Raw genomic sequence first — 23,064 nt, forward strand, 5'->3', positions numbered from 1 at the left:
GAGCTCCCTTCCCCTATTTTTCTCTCAATCTCCTACTTTCACTTCTCTTCATTGCAATGCCATTTGGAATTTGCAGTTCTTTATAGAAAGGTTCCTTACAAAAGTTCCTGTTTCCCTCAGCCGGGATCAAGCTGCCTTTTACTTGTATTTCTTAGACACCTTTTGCAATACGTTTGCTTTAATTACACTTCTTTCACTTCCCGCTGTCTTGCAACTTCACAACCTTTCTCAGAGACTTTCGATAAGGCACATTCCCTTTGCCAGACCACTCTGATACTTAGTACTCGTGATTTCTGATTTTCAACATTGGTCTCTCTCTCACTCGCGTCTTATATGTGTGCGCGTACCTTTTATGCCCTCTTAAAATGTTGCAAGCACTCAAAACCACACACCGGACTTCCACTGCTTCAATTAACTCACCGGTTGGGTTTAGGAGTTTCTTTTCCTCGCGTTCGTTTGATGTTGCAGTCAAGGCCGTTCTTCATGTAGCCTCAGCGCCTCCCAAACTCTGCCATTCACCCGGGACGGCGGGTTTTAACCTTTCAGCACTCTAGACGCTATTTCTTCTTCTTGACGCACAAAAGGGATTTTCCAATTCTAGATTCTTCTCTTATCCCTCGAGCCTGTTTCTCTCCTCTGCCCGCCTTGCCACAACTGTGAAGATCCGCCCCTCTGTGTGCATCGCATAGCTTTTCTCACCAAAATGTTTTTGGACTTCAAGTCCCATAATTCTTCACTCTGATTTTGCTCACACTTCGCTAGCTCCCCCTTTTGGCACTCTGGCAGTTTTGGGAGTTGCGGTGGGCCTTGATGAGATGTCCATGAGGTCAGGTTCTCACTGCCTGCCCCTCAAAGGCCTGGGCTTTAGTCATGTGATCAGGGGAGGAGCTCTGGCTTGGGTGCTGCTAGGTAATCCCCAGCTGCCCCTGGTTTGGCTGCCTGGAGTCACAGCCCTATCGCCACATGGCAGCCTCCCTCACACTCACAGGCTCAGTGCTTTGGCACTCTTTCTCCTTCCAGGGTTTCTCCAACTGGTCTTTTCTCCCTCTGGCTTCTGTGCACCATCCAGCAGCCCCAGCTTGCTCAAAGTGTGCTTGGGTGTTCTGCTTTTTATAGTGACTGGGAGGCTTGATAAGTTTCAGGTGGGAATGTTTGTAGCGGGAGGCCTGTCCTTGCCTGGCCTCATTATTGGGACAAAATGGTGACTGCCCATAGGAATCCCTGGTGCATTGTTTCCTATGGGTAATCTTAACAGCTCTCTTTTTCCTCTTCTTCGTCTCAGTACATGGGTAACTTAATGCTGAAAGGGAATGCTGGGTGTTGTGGTTTCATTTTGTGACTGTAGGTAACTCATGTGCGAACATGTCTGTATAGGAAGGATATATTGGAAAATAATAATTCTGGGTTTTGTAGTTCTCTAGGTAGAAAAAATGTGGATGTATTAAATGTCCTTTTGGTTTTGAAGAGGGGGGACGAGTTTACTTTTAAGGGTTAAAAGATGGTTTGGTTTCCCATGGTATTTTCTCTTTCCCTTTTCTAGGGTAAAGAGTTGGGTTGTGACGGGACTCTGCTGACAATATTCTACAAAGACAGGGGGATGTCGGGTAGAGGTGTGTAGGGGGCAGCGGGTTGGAGCAGATCCCGAGGGCGCTCCTCCTGTAGTCCCCAAGGACCCTGTGCCCAGGTGATCCTCCTTCACTTTTCCGCCCCCAGGGTTGGGATCCAAGAGCGATGATCCTTCCCTGGCCCCCTGAACAAAGGATCCCTGAGGTCTACAAGTAAGAAAACCCTTAGGTGTTCTCACAGTTCTTTCCCATATAATAGTTCAAATGGGGCAAATCCTGTGAAAGATTGTGGTGTTTTTCTAATCGCAAAAAGGGCCTTTGGCGTCATAACATCCCAATTCTTTCTGTCCACTTCTACTAGTTTCTTTAAAATGTCTTTTAAGGTCTTATTGAATCGTTCAACCAAACCATCAGCTTGGGGGCGATAGATAGAGGTACGCAAAATTTTAATCTGAAGAATCCTTCACCTCAGACATACATTTACTCATAAAGGTAGACCCTGGATCAGTCAAGATATCCTTCGGGAAACCAACTCTTGAGAAAGGGGGAATTCAATGTTTCAGTCTGTTGTGAGGTCTTGTTCCACAAGTGAAAAGCTTCAGGCAAACGAGTTGTGTAGTCCAATATCTCCAATATGTATCGATTTCCCAACTTTGATAGTTCGAAGGGTCCAACTATATCCATACCTATACGTGAAAAAGGTATGTCTATAATAGGTAAGGGTTGTAAGGAACCTGGAGGGGGTACTTGGGTACTCGTTTTCTGACAAAGCACACAAGTACTGACAAAACTCTTTATATCAGCATATATCCCTGGCCAGTAAAACTGGTTCACGATTTGGACTTGGGTTTTAGCTGATCCTAGATGTCAGGTGAGAATGAGCAATTTGTAAAAATTGATTTATGACTCTTAGGTACTACTATTTGTGATCTAGGGATACCATCAGGTCCAGCATCTCCCCTATATAGTAACCCAGTTTTTAAGAAGAAGAATGGGCAGACTTTTTCTCTTCCTTTCTCCTCCAGTAATGCCAGCAAAAAGGGCACAGCCAATAAGGGATCATTTCTTTGGGCAAAGGCTAGATCAGGAGTAACGTCTGACTCTACTTCTACTACATGGACCGGTTTTACTGTTGGTTTAATTGGAGGGTCTATGTCTGCTTCTCCAAGCCCTTTAGTTCCTCTACCCGTTTCGTCACAACCTTTGACTTCTTGAGGTGTGGGAAATAGAGCTTTCTCCAAGATCCCATGGGCTATTATCTCCCCTTCTTTAATTTGGTAGGTCTTTTTCCTATTATTTTGTATTATCACTATTACATCTCCTCTATAGTCAGGGTGTATGACACCAACCAATGTGTCTAAACCATATCGCCTGGCTAAATCTGACTTAAAGGCTAGTCTAATGTAAGTACCAGGAGGGGGAATAAGGACAAAGTCAGTGGGTATCCTAGCTCGGTCCCCAGCTTGAAGCAACTCTCCCCTACTACTGTATAAGTCAAATCCAATAGAATGTTCAGTGGCAATGGTAGGAGCGGAGACACTCTTACTAAGTTTCTAAAACTTAAGGGTCCCCCAGTTTGTGTCAAATGAATCCGATCCCACATCTGAAACCATATGCGAGGGGTAAGAAATGAGAGGCGGACACAAAGTTGTAAGGTTTTCAACATGGACATCTTTATTAAAAATAAAAGGGTTGGATGAAGGCCTTGCTGTCCCTATTCTAAAGGGAGGTTCCCTATGTAGGAAACTAAAACTAAGGATCAGTCTGTGTCTCGTCGTCACAATTATATACACTGTTTTGTGTCCAAAACACATTAATCTGACCCTCGCACTAAAAATGAACAACGAAGAGTGTAAAAGAAATATCTCTGATTCAGGTTTGGCAAAACCTGTTCAAAATAAAAACAAGTAAATAAGTCTAACAAAAATAATCATTGGATCCAGAGGGTGGTTCCCTTCCCCTGGTTTATCTCAGGTAGGATGACGAAAGTGTCTTTTCCAAACGATAGTTCCTTCGGGATGGCAAGAGTGGCTCTTTCACACAACAAATTCTTAAGGAGGGAAAAAAGTGTCTCTTTTAAACAACACCTTCTTAAGGATATGATATGATATGATAGGTTATTTATAACGTGCTTAATACCCAGAGGTTTCTAAGCGCGGACCTGGGGATCGAACCTGTGTTGCTCCGTGTCGTCTTGCTTCCAAGGCGAGCACGTTGCCCCTGAGCTATCCTCACGGGATATCAAAAGTGTCTCATTTGTACACCAACTTCTTAAGAATGACCTCCTGGTATACTACTCTGCCAGGAAGCCTTTGGTAGCATCATTATTTCCCCTGGTATACTCTCCCGCCAGGTATCTTTTCAACATGTCTTACTCTTCTATATATTTCAAATTGATTGCCTGGTGTACTCCCCTGTCGGGAATACTCACTGCCTGATGTACTTCTTTCACCAGGACCTCTTTTAATGTTCTTACTGTCTCTCAGTATAGCACAGTTGTATTCCTTCACTGTCTATATTTCATTGGTTTGAGGCACTTCTTGTTCCAACTTTCCCCTCATTGATATATCATGTATGGATTTGTCCAGGTTCTGCCTTTCAACTTCTTCACTACTATTAATTTGCTTATGGTAATACTTGTTCCAACTTTCCACATATTGACATCTCATATATGGAGACTTGTTCAAGTTCTGTCTTTCAACTATTTCATTAACATTCATCTGCTTGTGATAACACTTTCTCCAAATTTACCCATATTGACATCTGATACATGAGGATTTGTGCAAATTCTGTCTTTGTATTCTACTTTGTCGGTATTGCAAGTAAGTTCTTAATTGCTCACGTGCCTATCTGTACGCCCAGGGGACCCCCAACATCTCTGGGTAGACTCACCAATGTCTGGTAGTGTCCCTGACACATGGCACGTTGCTTCAGTGAAGCATCTACTCTGGGATGGCGTTTCCCACATTGCTCTCTCGGCGTTCACCCGCCGGTAAGACTGCTGCTTCTCGGCACAACTGCGACCATGGTAGCTTTGCTGCTGCGCCCGTTTCCCTGCGGTTCTTCCATAGTGCCTGCTGTTGCTCCTGTCGCCTCACACCATGCCAGTAATAAATGCTTATGAGTAGCCATCAAGTAGAGCCTGTCTTTTCCAGCATGCTCTGTTTCCGTGCTGCTGCATTCTACCTCGGTCAGCTTCCTGCTTCTCCCGTTCCGCTTCTCTCTTCTCTGACTCCAGTTTGAAAAAGCACCCCATTTTTAAATGTCCCACACACTCGGGCGTCATTGCAACCAGTAGTCTGCATGTGCATGTTCAGTTTGCTGTTCCTTCAATCCACATTAACTCCTCCTTCCTCTGTCTCATCTCAGTACTGGAGGCTTTATGGGAGTTGTAGTCCATAGGATTTAGGGGATTTCAGAAGATGTTGGGTGTGTTTTGTGGCTGTAAGGTATAAATGGTATCCTGCTCAGAATGACAGTGTGCCATCGGAAGTGTAGGTGTCATAGAGCTTTCTTCAAGAGGGGGAAAGAATACTGTGTCTCTCCTAATGGAGTCATCACCTCCTCCCGGTAGTCGTCCCCTCCCACATGATCCTCCCTCATAATACCACCCCCAGGGTCAGTTACAGGTAGCGGCTGCCATCCACTGGCCATGTGGGAGGAGATACTCATCGGCGAATCAGTGATGACTCTGCAGGATTCATCACAATACTCACTTGCAGAGCTACTTATTATTTGATTGTACTATTGCTTGAATGGTAGAGTAGGGGCTTTTCTACTTGCATAATATGGTATGGAGCAAGCAGCGTTTTCCTTAATCCGTATTGCATAAAAGATTTTTGCAACAGAGTGAAATGTGTATGCCCATTTCTTCTGCGAGCTTGATGAGGAGTTGACCAAACATGGCTAGCTCCAAAATAAGCCTGTACACAGTTGCATACAGTTTTGAACCAAGGCAAGACAACTGAGCAAACAAAATTAGTTACATTTTTTTGTCCTGTCCAGTAAAGAACAGTAAAGGTATTGATCCAATGCAAAATTCTTTCTTTTTATCGATTGGCTGAAAACCTGTTTGCTCCATTCCATATCCGTATCACACAAGCAGTAAAGCTGACGCTAAATGCCTTTGTTTGGGTTTTTACCCCTAGTGAAGACATTAGATACCCTGATCCAATGTGTGTTAAATAAAATAAAACTCTTTTCTTTGTAATCAACATTATTACAGAATTTACACACAGGTATCATTTGTAAACAGAAAATAGATATGTTATGGAGTTGTAATTGATTCTTTCCATTTATTGACATAGTTTATTGGGTCATGTACTTGACGATGCCTTCACCGCCTAAAATGAAAATTAGAAAACCGAAATCTCCTCCTGGGAAGCCTACTGACATTTTACAAGGGGTAAGTGAAAAAGTACAAGCAACCTTCACTTCTTGGTTTGATTGTTGATGAAGTAAATCTTTAAGACACATTTTGGTACTCCTTGAGTCTACTGAATTAGGATGATGAGCCCCGATGTGAAGTTGCGGAATATTCCCTTCAATCTGTAGAGCAGTGTCAACACAGGAAGGTTTCCTTTTCAGAAAAACGCAAAGGAGAAGCGTTTGTTGAGAAAGCATTTACCTTGAATTTGCTTTGAATCGCCTACGTTTTTGTGGAAATTGCTTTAAAACATTTGAAACGCATTCAGACACAGTTGTAAAGGATGCAAGATAAAATGGCTTAATATAACTGTTGTCGATCAAAGCGAGGTTGAGTTACTTACAACAGCATATTTAGTTGTGTTATATTTTAGAGGTAATCATCTTTTTCTTGTTATCACATAAGATTGCAACTCTGTACAGAAACGCAATCTTTAAACCTGCTTCTATTCATTATTCAGAAAGTGCTTTCTAGCTTGAGAAATACCCATGTGACAGAAAGTGGAAAGAAAGGTGTGTTTGGTGTGTGTGTGCCCACTAGAACATCACAATTAGAATTTGTCAGTTCCTTTCCACCGTTTATGCCATTTTGCTCACTGGCCACAAACTCTATGGTGTGCTGCAAGTCTCTCGCAAATAGCAGGGTTAGAAATGAAGATTCAATTAGCAAGAGGTAAAACCTGCTCCTGGTTGTCAGCCATCACCCAGAAGCCAAGAACTTCCACATGAGATGCACACTAACCTTGTGTCCATTTTGCATGATTCACTATGTTTACATATGTACTAGATGTGCCCTCATTCTTTTTTATAAGTTAATGTCACATATCCATGTTTATAAGGCATCAATTGGCATGGGAAGCCTAAAGTAGCTCCTGGTGGCTGTTGGTTTTAAGCTAACCAGGCTCTGCGAGGTTAGAAGCAGGAGCTAAATAGCTCAGAGCTCCCCTCAATTTCGAACCCTATGAAAGTATATGAAACATTTCTTTGTGGACTTCTCCTCTAAATTGTCCCTTCTTAACGTCAGATTGTTACCTAGTCATGCGTTTGAAATTGTAGCTCTTCTAAGGGATTAGCAGCTCGACATATTAGCTTCACAGACATCTGGACGTGTATTTACTCTGGTCCTGCAATCTCTCTGGCAGTCCCTAAATTATATTAAATTCTTAATGTTAATCATGCAAATGGTAGAGGGGGTGGCATTTCCACCCTTTTAGGTCACTACTAACCGTTTATAAAGAACCAGGCATCAATAGCCATGGCTGTGAAGTTCTTAATGTCAGCATTTCTCTTATGAAAGCATTGAATGTGCACATCTTTATGTTCTGCCCCCTCTATGCAATTTTTGACTTTACATCTGAAGTGCTCAATGCTATATTACCATCTGCACACATTTCAGGTCAAATGCTGACAAAGGGAGATTTTAACCTGGGTTTAATGATAAGGCTGACACTGTTGCTAACCATCTATTGGTCAACTTTTCAACCCTAGACTTCCCCAGAGCTATTTCTCAGTCTACTCATATAAAAGGATGACTCCTAGACTGGGCTCTTTGTAAAAACATTTATATTCACAATGCTTCTTATCCACAATAATTAACCGATCATCATTAAGTCTGTTTTGAGCTTCTTGCACATCATCCTCCTACTACACAGCACAATAAAACTATCTGGAGTGGTCAATGTAGACAGTGTTGCTCCCCTGTATACTTGGAAAATACATTTCAGTGCAAAAGGGACCTATACAAAATGGTGCTAATATTTGTTTCTCTTGATTCACCAGGAAAATCCACTCCTTCATCACTAATATGGTGTAATTTCCTTTTTGTGGCTTTTCATTTGAAAATCTATAACAGGAATTACATAGCAAGAAAACCTAGCTGATAAGAAGCAGGACCTGAACATCCTATCCATAGATCTCTCATCCAAAACACATGCCATTCACACTGTTAATTTCTCATCAGTAGCCCCAAAAGAACAGCCAACCTCCCAGTTCCAACTGGTTCCAGGCAGACACACTGCAGGACAAAGGCCAGTGGAGTTTCCGTCACCTCCCCCACTTCCTGTCCTTTCAGGCACTCAGAGAACCTTGGTGGGCTTTCGCAAGGAAGCCCGCCAAAGACAAAAGACCTAGCAGGACCTCCCTCACCCACGTAGGTAGAAGAAGGCTCAGGAAAGGACAAGTCATCAAGAGTTGGCAAAACAAAAGTACAGCCACCGTTTTAGGTCAATGGCGACCAATGTGTCCCTTACCGCTCTTGAGACCACAGCCTGCGAGGTAAGATTCACAAAAGTCGGTAGAAATCATTCCACTGCCTCCAGCCACTCAGATGAACTTGTCACTGTAACTAGAAAGTGACAGGAGAAGTGGAAAAAAGGATACATTGGATCCCCTCAGCATTCCACATAAGGTGGGGTGTGCTGATTCCACAAAATAAAAGTCAAATAAGACAAAAAGTATCCCCCCTGTCCTTGGTAACATTTTTTATCGCAAGGAAAATAAAAAGGGCAGCTCAAAGAGCTCCCAGCAACAAAGCACAACAAGTGCAGATGTCCTAAAAGTTGGAGGAAAGCATGACTCCAAAAATATACCCCAAAAAAGGTTGAAAAAGGTTCCCAAAGGTAGAGTAACAGAATGAATGAGTGTGGAAATAGGGTTCCACTCACTGAGGACTGTAAAAATCCAACCGTTCAACAGAAAGTGCTGGGGGACTGAAAGATGGAGAGAATTTCACACAAAAATTAAAATGTACTCTAACAATAACGGACACAGTTCACCTCGAAGAGGCATCAGGGCACTGTAGTGTCAAACTCAGAAACCACAGGTATACATATACATTATCTTCATAAGGAAATAAGGACTGAGCTGGAGGTGATGCGCTGATTTTCCGCCCATTTTCGGCGCAATTACTGTGGTGCAATTAACGCCGTGGTAATTGTGCTGAAAATACCCCATTGAGTCTTACATCGTCACCACAACTTGTAATACCGCTGTATCAAGTTACAGTAAAACTAATTGCGTTTGGCGGTATTCCAGCAGATTTACTGCTGGGATACCACCCAACTCCTGATGAGGCCCATTGAATTTCAGATGGTTCTCCAGAAGTCAGAGATGCAGTGGAAGGCCGTGCCAAAGCTTGGGTGACAACACAGAAATGGAGCGTCCGCCAATCTATTGATATGTAAACTTTGGCACTACTAAGAGATTAGTGGATGCTGAACTCTGCTGTCTGCCTGGTTTATAACATATTTAATGGTTTGAAGAAAAGAGGATCCATTATAACAAAAGGCTTTATGGGCCATGCAGAGGGTCTTAAACTCAATGCATTTAGCCACTGGAAGCCAGTGTAATTCAGGCAGCGCAGAGGAAATGTGATAACACTGATGTGAATGAAAAAGTTATCTTGCAGTCACATTCTGAATAACCTGAAGTTTAAAACGTTTTTTCTTCAGGAGTCCAAAAAATAAATGGAATTGCAGTAATTGAGATGGGTGAATATAAAGGCATTCCTGAGTTGAACCCTGGTGTAACGCTCACCTGAATCCCTCGGAGGCGCAGGTCTGGGCTGGGGGTTCTCGGAGTCTTCTACGGTCACGCGCAGGCCTCGAATGCCACCCTGGAAAGGGCCTTTCCTCACCGAGATCTTGATCTGAAGGGTGAGGTGTCTGCAATTATGAGAGCAAGGGGTTAATATGGATATATAAGCCTGACTGGGTAAGCTGCCTCCCCTTCCTGGTACTCCCAAGTAGTTCGTAGGCTAAATGTGCTCACCTTATGTAGGTGAAAGCGGAGCTCTCCATCCTGCGTCTGTGCAGGGGCGCCGAAGCCAGTTACTTCACTGGTTAATTGTCCAGCCTCTTGGTTGCAGAGGATGAAGATTTGGAGCTAGGCCGTTGTTAGCAGCACGAACGGCGGTTGCTTGAATATGGAGGTCCGGAGAGCGATGGAATGGCGAAGGTATTGCAGGCAAGTAAGTAGAAAATGTCAATTCGAAGTTAAAAGCACTTCTTAATGTCTCTTTTCCTTTTTCAGGTCACAGAAGCAGCTGGGTAGAAAAATGGATGTCGAGGAATGCACCGAGGAGTGAGAAAGATGAGCGCTGCCCAAAACACGTGCGTATAGATGGAGTTTTGTATTTCTTAATGATGTCCTTTTGTTTTGCAGATGCGAGTAGCAGCGCCGGCGGAGGCGAGAAGAATGCAGCGCAGGTAAGGAAAGTTTCATGGAGGTTTACTAACCAATGTCTTTACTTCCACAGGGTGCCGAAAAAATGGAAAGCTGCAGCCCGTGGCTTGAGATGCACCGATGGATTGGGTAAGTGCTGCGCTGGTTTTTATCTCGTGCTAACCTGGTGTTCTTTTCCCTTTTCAGATGCTGCTGAAGACGAAGATGGTATTTCGGAAGGTAAGATTGCGGATTTCTCTTCCCCAGATGCAGAAGTTGAAGATTCTCTGGAGCTGACACGGTGAGCGTCCTGCTGCTATTGCAGAATAACGCGAAGCACGTTGCTCTGATCGGGCGTGGTTTAAATAGCTTACTGGAGTGCTTAGGTGTCTCCTTCCACAGCAGCCTCGCCCAGGTAAGAAGTCCCAGCTTCCAGAATAGTTCCAGTATCCAGTCCCAGGGAGTGGTGCTGGCCACACCCAGAAGGTAAAGTAGTTCCAGCCATGGATGGATGAGGATTTCATCCTGCAGGTGAGTGAGCAGCATGGTCTGCAGCAGGTAGGTCCACCCAAGCACCATTCCTTACATCATGAGCCCGGCACGTCCTGTGCCGGGACTGGGTCCCCTTATGAGCCTGGCGCCACTGGCGCCAGGACAAGGTCCATAAGGCCCCTATGGGAGCCGATGGGTGCCTGGAAATGAAGTCGTGACCCAGCTTCCGAGGCAGTTGGGCTAAACCTGACTCCTTGGAGGCTGCGGTCATGACAGCACCCCCCCCTCAAGGCCCCTCCCAAGCTTGTCTTTTCCGGAGGTTTTGGCTTGTTGGGAAAAGCCCGATGAAATTTTCGGACTAGACGAGGTGCATGTACATATTCTGAGGGTTCCCAAGATCTCTCCTGGGGTCCATAGCCTTTCCAATCAATCAAGTAGTATAGTTTTGATTTGGAAATTTTGGAGTCTAAGATGTCTCGAATTTCAAATTCGGATTCTACGTCAACTTGGATTGGCTCAGGAGGTTTAGTCAAACGGGTTCCGGGTTGCACAGGTTTCAGGAGAGAAACATGGAAGACAGGATGTATCTTCATTCGAGTGGGTAATTCTAGTTTGACAGCCACTGGGTTAATCACGGCCGTGATCGAGTAGGGTCCTAAATATCTTGGGTTGAAGGTGCGTGGCCCTTTTAAAGATAAATGTTTAGTGGACAGCCAGACTTGATCTCCTTTTTGATATTGAGGAGCCTCTTTTCGATGTTGGTCTGCTCCTTTTTTGTATGATTCTTTAGCTTGTTGAAGATGAGCTGTGGCTTCTTTAAATGCTTGAGTTATCGTCGAATGCAGATGGTCAACAGCAGGTGTTCCGAGAGCTTGAGGTGGGTCCAGATTTGAGGTTCAAGGATGACTTCCATACAGCAGGAAAAAAGGGGTTTTTCCCGTCCCAGAATGGATTGAATTATTGTAAGCGTATTCAGCAATCCAAAGGACATCCTTCCAAGTACCCTCGGATTGATGCAACATGCAGCGCAGATATTGTTCTAAAGTTTGGTTAGTTCTCTCAGTCTGCCTGTCGGTTTGAGGGTGATGGCTGGTGGAAAGTCGTACATCAATTTGTGCTAAACGACAACAACTCCGCCAAAAATGGGAAATAAATTGGCTCCCTCGGTCAGAGATTAGTACTGAAGGGAAACCGTGCAAACGGACAATGTTTTCCAGAAATTCTCGGGCTAGAATGGAAGCTGTAGGTAAGCCCTTCAGTGGGATAAAATGAGCCATTTTTGAAAAAAGGTCCACGATCACTAGAATTGTGTTGTATCCGGAGCAAGGGGGTAAATCCGTGATAAAATCCATCGAGAGCGTGTGCCAAGGGCCTGGTGGAATGTCTATTGGACGTAGTAATCCTGCTGGTTTTTCCTTCTGACTCTTGTTTTGTGCGCAGATACCACAAGAAGCCACAAACTTTTTAACATCTTTCCTCCAAGATGGCCACCAAAAATGCCTTTTAATTTTCTCTGAGGTTTTGGCAACTCCAGGATGTCCTTCCATTAGAGAATCATGGTAGCAGGTGATGACCTGTTTTTGTAAGTCAACGCAGGGTAAGAATAGTCTTCCTTGGAAATACAATAGGTTCTGATCTATTGTAAAATCCTTTCCTTTCAATTGCCAATTCGATGAATCTTCGGGAGTTATGAGTTGATTGATCCTTGCTTTAATCTCTTCGAGGGATAGTGTGTTGATTGCTCCTAGTATCTTTTGTTCAGGAATTATTGGCACCGGCTCCGGATTAGCTGTAAGTTCGTCTACCCCTATCTGGGAAAGGGCGTCTGCTTTTCCGTTCCTAACGCCTGGTCGATATGTGATTACAAAATCGAATTCTGCGAAGAATAAAGCCCAGCGTAGTTGCCTCGAAGATTGAGCTTTAGCTGACTTCAGGTACTGGAGGTTACGGTGATCCGTGATTACAGTTACGGTGTGCCGGGCTCCCAAAAGATAATGCCGCCAGGCCTTAAAGGCGGACTTAATTGCCAAGAGTTCTTTGTCCGTAATTGTGTAGTTGATCTCAGGAGCCGAAAATTTGCGAGACCAAAAGGCTACAGGGTGTAACTGGTGCGTTTCGGGGTCTCTTTGTGACGGCACCGCCCCCATTGCTAGACTGGAAGCGTCTGTCTCGACGATGTAGGGAAGTTCTGGACGGGGATGCCTTAAGACTGGAGCAGAGATAAATTTGGCTTTTAATTCTTGGAAGGCTTGTTCGGCTTCTGGAGTCCACTCGAATTTTTTATTCTTTTTCAAAAGAGCCGTGATAGGTTGGACTACCCGAGAGAATTCAGGAATGAACCTTCGGTAAAAATTAGCGAAGCCCAGCATGCTCTGTACACCTTTCACGGAAGTTGGGGAAGGCCATTTGGTGATAGCATCCACTTTTCTTGAGTCCATGTGAACTCCGTTGGGTGACAAGATGAACCCTAAAAATTCCACTTCCTTTGCGTGAAAGGTACACTTCTCCAGTTTAGCAAACAAGCGGTGTTGGCGAAGTCTCTGTAAAACCGCTGTGACGTGTCTACGATGATCAGTTTCTGAGGCTCAGTATACCAGGATGTCGTCAATATAAACGACTACGCACACATCAATAAGTTCTCTGAGGACATCATTCATGAAAAACTGGAAAGCGGCCGGTGCGTTACATAGTCCGAAGGGCATTTCTTGATACTCAAATAATCCATATTTAGTGCGAAAGGCCGTCTTCCATTCGTCGCCCTCCTTAATGCGTACCAAATGGTAAGCTCCTCTGAGGTCTAACTTTGTGTATATGCAGGCGCCTTTTACCTGGTCCAATAATTCAGGAATCAAGGGCAACGGGTATCGGTTTTTGACTGTAATCTGGTTCAGGGCGCGATAATCGATACAAGTTCTTAGGTCACCTTCCTTTTTCGGGACGAAGAACAAAGCTGAGGAAGCCGGGGATTTCGAGGGGCGGATGAATCCGTTAGCCAAGTACTGGTCCAAGTATTGCCTGAGATGGAGGTTTTCTGGTTCAGTGAGGGCATATATTCTACTGCACGGAGGGGTGGACCCAGGTATTAGGTCTATCTGGCAGTCGTATGACCGATGCGGAGGCAAGGTGTTGGCTTGATCTTTCTGAAAGACGTCGCTTCTGTAACGCTCACCTGAATCCCTCGGAGGCGCAGGTCTGGGCTGGGGGTTCTCGGAGTCTTCTAGGGTCACGCGCAGGCCTCGAATGCCACCCTGGAAAGGGCCTTTCCTCACTGAGATCTTGATCTGAAGGGTGAGGTGTCTGCAATTATGAGAGCAAGGGGTTAATATGGATATATAAGCCTGACTGGGTAAGCTGCCTCCCCTTCCTGGTACTCCCAAGTAGTTCGTAGGCTAAATGTGCTCACCTTATGTAGGTGAAAGCGGAGCTCTCCATCCTGCGTCTGTGCAGGGGCGCCGAAGCCAGTTACTTCACTGGTTAATTGTCCAGCCTCTTGGTTGCAGAGGATGAAGATTTGGAGCTAGGCCGTTGTTAGCAGCACGAACGGCGGTTGCTTGAATATGGAGGTCCGGAGAGCGATGGAATGGCGAAGGTATTGCAGGCAAGTAAGTAGAAAATGTCAATTCGAAGTTAAAAGCACTTCTTAATGTCTCTTTTCCTTTTTCAGGTCGCAGAAGCAGCTGGGTAGAAAAATGGATGTCGAGGAATGCACCGAGGAGTGAGAAAGATGAGCGCTGCCCAAAACACGTGCGTATAGATGGAGTTTTGTATTTCTTAATGATGTCCTTTTGTTTTGCAGATGCGAGTAGCAGCGTCGGCGGAGGCGAGAAGAATGCAGCGCAGGTAAGGAAAGTTTCACGGAGGTTTACTAACCAATGTCTTTACTTCCACAGGGTGCCGAAAAAATGGAATGCTGCAGCCCGTGGCTTGAGATGCACCGATGGATTGGGTAAGTGCTGCGCTGGTTTTTATCTCGTGCTAACCTGGTGTTCTTTTCCCTTTTCAGATGCTGCTGAAGACGAAGATGGTATTTCGGAAGGTAAGATTGCGGATTTCTCTTCCCCAGATGCAGAAGTTGAAGATTCTCTGGAGCTGACACGGTGAGCGTCCTGCTGCTATTGCAGAATAACGCGAAGCACGTTGCTCTGATCGGGCGTGGTTTAAATAGCTTACTGGAGTGCTTAGGTGTCTCCTTCCACAGCAGCCTCGCCCAGGTAAGAAGTCCCAGCTTCCAGAATAGTTCCAGTATCCAGTCCCAGGGAGTGGTGCTGGCCACACCCAGAAGGTAAAGTAGTTCCAGCCATGGATGGATGAGGATTTCATCCTGCAGGTGAGTGAGCAGCATGGTCTGCAGCAGGTAGGTCCACCCAAGCACCATTCCTTAAATCATGAGCCCGGCACGTCCTGTGCCGGGACTGGGTCCCCTTATGAGCCTGGCGCCACTGGCGCCAGGACAAGGTCCATAAGGCCCCTATGGGAGCCGATGGGTGCCTGGAAATGAAGTCATGACCCAGCTTCCGAGGCAGTTGGGCTAAACCTGACTCCTTGGAGGCTGCGGTCATGACACCTGGCTGGAAAACTAAAACAGTTCAGGAACCTTTTCAAAGTTTTTTAACGGAACAAACTACTCATGAGTTTGTTTATTTGAAGGTCAATGCTCAAATGAACATTAAACCAGACCCCAAAATTACGTATAGTTTTTTCAAGCCCCTAAGGGGTTTGGACAAAAATGGTTATAATCTGTAGGGTCAACAGAAAGAGTATTAAAAGGAATAATTTGGCAAAGTTGGACTGACCGTGAAAGTCATGATTTCAGTTTTTTGTGCATTGAGTTGTAGTCAATTGAGTGAAATCCAATCCCAGACCTGTTCCAAACTTTGAAGGTTATCTTCACATCTGGACACGCGCAAAAGAAGGAAAGATATAATCCTCAATAGTTTGTCTCAAAAGGTAATTTATTACTTGGTAAGTATTTTGCCCTCTGTGATTAGTTTGCCTTTTTCAAATCCGGGTGAGTCCGTTACGCGACATATGTGACATAAACATGAAAACAAAATAGTAAGAAAAAAGAATTAAATTCATTGTATTTGAAAATTAAGACAGTACGAGTCACGTAATAGTATTTGAAAACATAATATCACGCAAAATATAAGACATACAAAGTAAGAAATATAAAATATGCAGTCCACAGACATTTGGGAGGGGGATAAGGTAAGGTAGTAATGGGGAAAAGAAGTACATTAGAGCGAAAATAGTGTCAGTGAGAAATTCATAAACAAATATGCAAATTCACACAGATCAAGCTTGGATTTATGTTGAAACCCAGAGTTTGTCTGCATTACATCAGTATATCTGGTAATTTAATCAGCCCAATCTTAACGAAAGCTATTAGTTCACCCCGGCTTAAATTAGCCAAAATATAGTCCCGCTAATGTTTTGTTGATAAATATCAAAAGGTGTGGCACCACCTCTTACCAAAAAATTCCTGTGTCAATTCCAGTCTTAATGTTGAGAACGTATGTCACGGTTTAATTCCCTCCTGGTTCGAAAGAAAAATCTGCGTTACAACTGTATAGGCAAATTAATGGCGGATTTGCCCGCCCGCGCATGACATGTTTTAGGTTAGTTTATTATGTTTGTATGTTATGTACATATTGCTGGCTCTCTAACAGACTCTATATAAGTGGTTAATGGCGAAAAGCGCCCGTCCGTGCATAAAAAGCTTGTACCCTTACATCTCATTCTATGCGTCTATGCGTTGTCTATGTCCCTGCAGGCAAGCGTCTCAGTGCGTTGCAGGCAGATTCAATGGAGGGTCTCTCGAATCGAGGGTCAAGGGCTTACCTGAAAACTATCCTTTCCTGCACGTCTGTTTGATGTCCGCGTTCTCACGCAGCCGTCAGAAACAGATGAATATCTTGATGCCGGTTGTGTAGGGGAGGACTGGTCCAAGACGACCCCCCTCGCCTGCACTTTCTCCCCAGGTGAGGACTATGGCTCTCTTGGGCGTCTCCTCATGCCACCCGGGCCCAGGTGGTGGAGGGCTCACCCACTGGAGACATTGCCCGCACGCATTAATTGCCCACACGTACTAAAATTTAGTTAGGCCTAGACACCATTTTTGTCTGGTAAGGATGGGGTGAGCTCAGCGCACTGTAGTGCGGCCCCCACCCTTGGAGGGTTTCAGCCATCATTGTTGCCGCAGCACCCTGGTAGATCCGCTGCGAGCCCGTTCCCACGAACCAAAAGAACATGAGCTTGTGTAATGCACTGACACTGTAACAATTCGCCTCCCGCAGTGTATCGTATCATCGCTCCCAGCCTGACCCGGCCAGCAGGCCTAAGCAAAATGAAATGAACAATAAAATGGTCATCACAGGCCCGACAACCCTCGTATATTAATGTTGAGACTACTTGCAAAAGATGCTTTCCTCTCATAAAACCCCTTATGTTGTAAAAACCTGTAAGATGTATAATTACAAGAGATCACGCCCCCATGATATAAGCAATGATGAACATATATCATTGCAGTCGGGTGCTAATAATGACGGAACGCACCAGGAATCTAGTTGTTACGAATATTACTGAGAAAACTTACACCTCATGGGCTCGCGCCATACCTGAACTAATGCTGCTAGAATATACGAGGATATGAATGTAACCAGACTGTGGATCTCATGCGAAGGATGCGCAAGAAATGCACTTGTTATGTGTGTATGTCTAAGCTTCTTATGCGCCACCACCGTCACGTACAGTGGCGAGTCATTTCCTATGTATTCCACCAACCCGACTACTACCTCACTTACTGCAAATATATATGCATATAATTAAATACTGTAGCTGGAAAAACATAGTGTACAAATACGGTGTTCAGACTGGGTATAATCGAGACACATCCAGCAAAGTTGAAATGCATGTTTTAAAATGATTTGAATAAGTATTATAGAATGTTCAAATGTTTGATGTTTTTACCTAACTCAGCAACACACGAGGGAGATACCTTTGGGAAATACTTGCAAGGCCATTTCCCCTCCCACCCTGTGAAGGCTGCCAAAAGCATGAGAGCAGAGACCGCGCCGCGCTGCTTTACCTCCCCCAACCAGACCGGAGCCGCTTCAAAGATTTGTAACCCCCTCTGTAGCACCCAAGGCCACCACCCGCCACCTGCATTATTTACAGCACAGCAGTAAACCTCTGCCTGAACCCTCGTAAACCTCACAACCCACCGGACCACCTCAGACTTATGGCCCTGTGCAATCAAGACACCCTACACTTTGACAACACACGGTGGAACATCCATAACAACTTCTAACAAGGCAGAAAGACATGTACCGCCCGTGCCAGGCCCTGAAGCTTAGCCCCTCGACCTATGGCCCCGGTCAACAGGACACTGGTAACCATGTCCTGACGTATTGCCTCCAGTCCCCTCACAAGGTGCATTCCTCCTGTGTTGCATTAACCTGTTGTATAACCTATTGTAAGATTTACTGAAGAAAATAATGCTAAAAATGCTTGAATGACTGCGGTGTGCATGGCATAGGGCTAATAAGTCAGGAAGAGACATTCATCTCTGCCACTGGCCACGATGGCCCCACAACACCGCCTGGATGAACTCCGCCACCCGGCCAGGCCCAGCCCAACCCACGAGGCTGCCCAGTGACGTCTTCCAGCCAAAGCCAACCACATCACAGCAGCACCTATAGTTAGTCGTCGCCACCCAATCCCCATGAACTTGTGCCCCCTATAGTGTGTAGGTTCCTATGACGTTTTTTGTAAATATATACGCCTGTCTTTGCTATTGTCAGGCAGAGCGCTCTCGGAGTTTGCAGAGTCCTTTGCATGCCCTATTCTGATTGATAAACTCCCATTTACGCTCACCCGCACTCTGTCTTGGCCTTATTCCCATCTTGGGAGAGTCCTTCATTGTCTCTCATTGCGGGGAGGATCGTGCTGGTTGGGGACGTTTGCCTTCAGTGGTGACCCCGATAGCGTGATTTTATTTCTTCCTAAACTCATTATAACCGTCCCCTTTTGGCACGAGAATCTCCGGTCGAAAAGGGATACGCACGGTGAGCCGTCTCCGGGAGGCTGCCTGCCAACGGCGACCGGTACACTAAGAAGTGCGCACTCAATGAGAAAGGGTACGGGATCCCGATTGAAAAAAAATCCCCTTTGAGTGCCGCTCGCCGGAGCCGGGGCTGACTGTTGAGTTAACGGCGACACTGCCTGGACGGACCCAGTTTCGGAGACTATCGGTTCAAGACGGGCACGTGAGTACTGAGTGTGAGCGATTGTAAAGGGAGCGGGGAGAGAAGGGTAGGACAGGGAACGAGAAGGGGGGACGAAGATATACTAAAGATTACTCTAAACTTTCTTTTCTGTTTCTTTGCATATGGCCATTAGGATTACGAGGCGAATAAAGAGATAGAAGTGACGGGAACCTAGCTCCGAAAGGGGGTGGAAGGCGGCGCCGCATAGTGCTATATCGACTAGTGCTGGGAATATATGATGAAGTGAAATACAAGATAAAAGTGTTCAGCAAAAGGGGGCACTGAGAATATATTAGTGATCGCTACTACTTCTTTTTCTTTTTCTGTAGGGGGAGAATAAAAACGGAATTAGCACAAACTTGGGAGAAAAGTAAGAGAACAAGGGTTCTACTAGAGGGGGGAGAGAAGGTTAAAACCTATAAGTTTATGCATATGCGCTAAGTAAGATAGACAGAGACAGCCGGCTAGGGAGGAAAGGGAGGGCAGCGTGAATGGTGTACTGAGTGTTACCAAGAGGTGTGTGCACCTCGTATGTGTCAAGGGACGACTTTGATGTTGCGAATGTGTAAAACGGTTATAAATGTATAATTGTCAAATGGTCATGGTAAGTGTGACCGGATAAAACCTCTTTTGAAGCAACGCTGAGACAGTGACGTGAGTGGGTACCTTTTGATTTCCGGGTTGATAGTGTCAAAATAAATGATGGGTTGCTCTTGTATGTGCCCCCCCAAGAGAGCAAAGTAGAAATTGTGTACAGACAGTTTTTGTATTGGGCAATTAAGGGAGGAAGAGCCCAACTGAGCATAAACACTGGATGTGAAGTAGAATACGAAAAACCATATCGATACTACAGTAACATTGGAGTTGCAGACATACAGAGACACATAAGCACTAGGAGGGCACATAGAGATGGGGCCTGAAACACCATTATCACATATTTGTAAAAGCCTTCCAGGGCACGCGGAGCGGATTAAGAAATACCACGACCAATGGGTAACCGAGCTGAAAGGAGAGGGGCTACCCCAGATATGGCCAGAGGGAGGGTCATTTGACAAAAGCGTTTTAGATATGGTGATGACATGCATTTTCTTGAAGTACCGAGGGAAACAGCTGCAGAATAGGAGGGAAATATTAGATCTTTGGCGGTTATTTGAAGAGGTACCACCGCCTAAAGCGCCAGCACCAAATACTGATCTCCCATCTACTACAGACAATCCACTGGGGTTACAGAAAGATATCAAAGACTTGCCAGATGTAACACCACCAGTAGAGGTAATAAGTTTATACCCGATATTAAAGAAACCTGTACCCGCAGAAGGATACAGTGATCCAACGTATGTACCTCCCCCGACAACTACCACACCCCACCGGCCCACTGCACCCCCACCTTATAAAAGTACAAGGGAGCGAGGCCAGGCGAATACACAAAGAGTGGACATAGAGAAACTTACAGATGATCTAGAATCAAGACTGTCGATAGCAAAAGATGAGCTCTCGAGGATAAAAAACATATGTGAACGGACAGCACTGGATACAACTAGAGCTGGACGTACGTCTAGAGCCTCAGAGGAAAGCAGAAGGCCCGAAGAGGGGTGGAAAAAGGGCGAGATCCTGTTTAGGATTGAGGAAGAACCAACGCGAATAATAGAAGTAGGGACCCGAGAGGAAGATGGTGGTGACGAAGAAAGGCTGAGGGGACTTAGAGAGGAATTACTATGTGATATTAGGGAAGAGCTAGACGAAAGCGACAGATTGAGTATGGCAATAGGAGGAGGAAGTGAGGGGGAGGAAGGTGCATGTTCTATGAGAACCCTAGATGATGAGTGGTCGGGACGACTAAGGAACAGAGTGGGGAAAATGGCATCAATGGGAACATCAGCAGCCAAAATGGGTCCGGACGCAACAACGAAAGGAAAGCTACAGCTCCCGTTGATACATAGGGGAGGAGGAAGGCCTAATTATATCCCATGGGCACAGATGGATAAAGCTAATTTAGTAAAGCTCTTGCCCCCATTATTAGGAGGGGCTAGTAAGTGGATATACGCCTTCGAAAAACATACAGCTGGGGTACCCCTAGCTGTAGGAGATGTAAAAAGCCTGCTCGTATCAGCGGTGGGCGACCAGGCTGAAAGAGTATGGGTTAAAGCCGGTTTCCCGGGAGTAACATTAGATTGCGACCGCCATGATGGGGCCTCCTTTAACACAGTGCGTGCGAGGGTGTGGGACGCCTTACGCGAAACATTTCCAGACACACCTGACTTACAGTCCGTGATGCAGTGTGCCATGAATGACGGGGAGGAGGCTATGGATTACATTTTTCGGGTCCAAGAGATGTGGAGAGCGGAAACGGGCACGCCCTGGTATCAGTCGACCTCTTTATTTTACTTCATTATAAAAAGGGGGCTCCCAAAGGAAGTGCAGAAGGCGCTTGACAAAATAGCAGGTATAGAAGCAAAGGGATGGCCGGAAATTCAGAGCATAATAGTACACCATTGTAAGCGAATAAAGGAGAGGGAGAAGGAGGTGGCGCAGAAAAGATTGGCAGACGAGGCGAAATTGGTGCAGACAAAGTTAGTGAAGGTTGCAGCAGCTGTAGCCGCGCTCCCACAAAGCAGGGAGGGGGAAGATGAGGAGGAGGGGCTGATAGCAATACAAGGAAGGATGGCAACTAATTGGGCGGGAACAGGACAGCGGCAGTGGAACGAGCAGGAGCAGGGTGGAGGTCCGCAGTGGCAAGAGTGGACCCCTCGAGGGGGACGAGGTGGGTACAGGAGCAGAAGAGGAGGTGGACCACAGGGGTACGGGGGAATGGGAGGAAGTGGATGGCAGGGTCCCAGGGGCCCTCAGGGGAGTTGCTGGAACTGTGGGCGATGGGGACATTACTCCAGGGAGTGCAGAAGTAGACAAAACAACGGGTTCCAGGAGGTAGAACAGTATGGCCATCCCCACCCGGGAAGCCCATATGGCCTTCCGATGGGACAACAGCAACTGAGAGACCCAAGCCAGGGTAACACGAGCCAGCAACAGGGACCCCAATATAGAACACAGAACCACCCACAAAACATGCCTCACAACGACAGCATGCAATATACACCAGGCAACCCTTTCGCGACAGCAGCTAACGGGGCCCCCGCACCAGCACCTTATAACGGCATGTCAGTGGTCTCAGGTAACGTATTTAATGAAGGGGGGGCCATGAGACACCCCGCATAGGACAGCCCACAGAGAACACTTGCTTGTCCAGTTCTATCTACCACCCACTGTGCAGCAGAGGAACCATTGGTGGGGGCGCAGATAGGAGACAGGCAATTTATATTCATGGTTGATTCGGGAGCGGAGAAATCATGTGTCAGAGAGGGCCGATTCCCGTTATCTAACAGGAAGTTAGAGACGCAGGGGTTCTCTGGGGCTGTAATTGAAGTTCCTTACACAGAAGCGTTGGATGTAACCATAGGGGGCAAGACCGTAAAAGCACCCTTACTGTACTATGAACAGTCCCCGATAAATTTGCTGGGGAGGGATCTTATGAGTAAACTTAACATGACCATATCATTTAACGAAGGAGGAATAGTGTGTTCTACACCCGGGATATGTCCCTTGCGTGCAATGTTGGTAGTGCAAGCCTACACAACCACACAGGAAATACGAGGGCTGCCACAAAAGGAAGAGATGTTTATTGCAGGGCTAAAGACTTTGGCCCTCATAGTCCCAGAGCTAAAAAACATGGATTGGAGGATTCCAGCAGAATTCCTCTTCCGCCCCATAGTGTGGCCGAATGCAACACCAGGATCCGTGGTGTCGTTGGATTTGCACGCAGTGCAGGTATCAGCGAAACGGATCGCTGTGATTGGAATGGACAGAGAAGGATGTGAGTGGCGCACCGTACTGTGTACAAACGCCAACCTTGCCCTACGCGAGGTAACAGATGAGGATCTCTTTTCAGACACAGAAGTAGAAGGTGAGATAGTAATGGAAATAGCGATGCCCTGTGACATTTTGATCCAAGCCAGAGAGATCCCCGTCCAATTAATGGCAGTGGTAGGAACACCACCGTCATTTTTTGATGACGACATGAGGCTAGTACCAAACAATTTATGGACAACAGGCCCACATGATGTAGGGCTGTTGGATGGAGTACAACCTGTGAGAATAAA

General features: G+C 45.8%; 1 long non-coding RNA gene across 1 annotated transcript in view; it reads left to right on the forward strand.

The window, feature by feature from the left end:
- Nucleotides 1-23,064, forward strand: part of LOC138525818 (uncharacterized) — a 148,378-nt gene that overhangs the window by 92,631 nt on the left and 32,683 nt on the right. Inside the window, exon 2 of the long non-coding RNA XR_011283442.1 lies at nucleotides 5,873-5,970. This is a non-coding gene — a long non-coding RNA (uncharacterized lncRNA). The remainder of the gene's footprint in view (nucleotides 1-5,872; nucleotides 5,971-23,064) is intronic.

Source organism: Ambystoma mexicanum, chromosome 7p (assembly GCF_040938575.1).
Source record: "Ambystoma mexicanum isolate Mex_15411 chromosome 7p, UKY_AmexF1_1, whole genome shotgun sequence".
NCBI lineage: Eukaryota > Metazoa > Chordata > Amphibia > Caudata > Ambystomatidae > Ambystoma > Ambystoma mexicanum.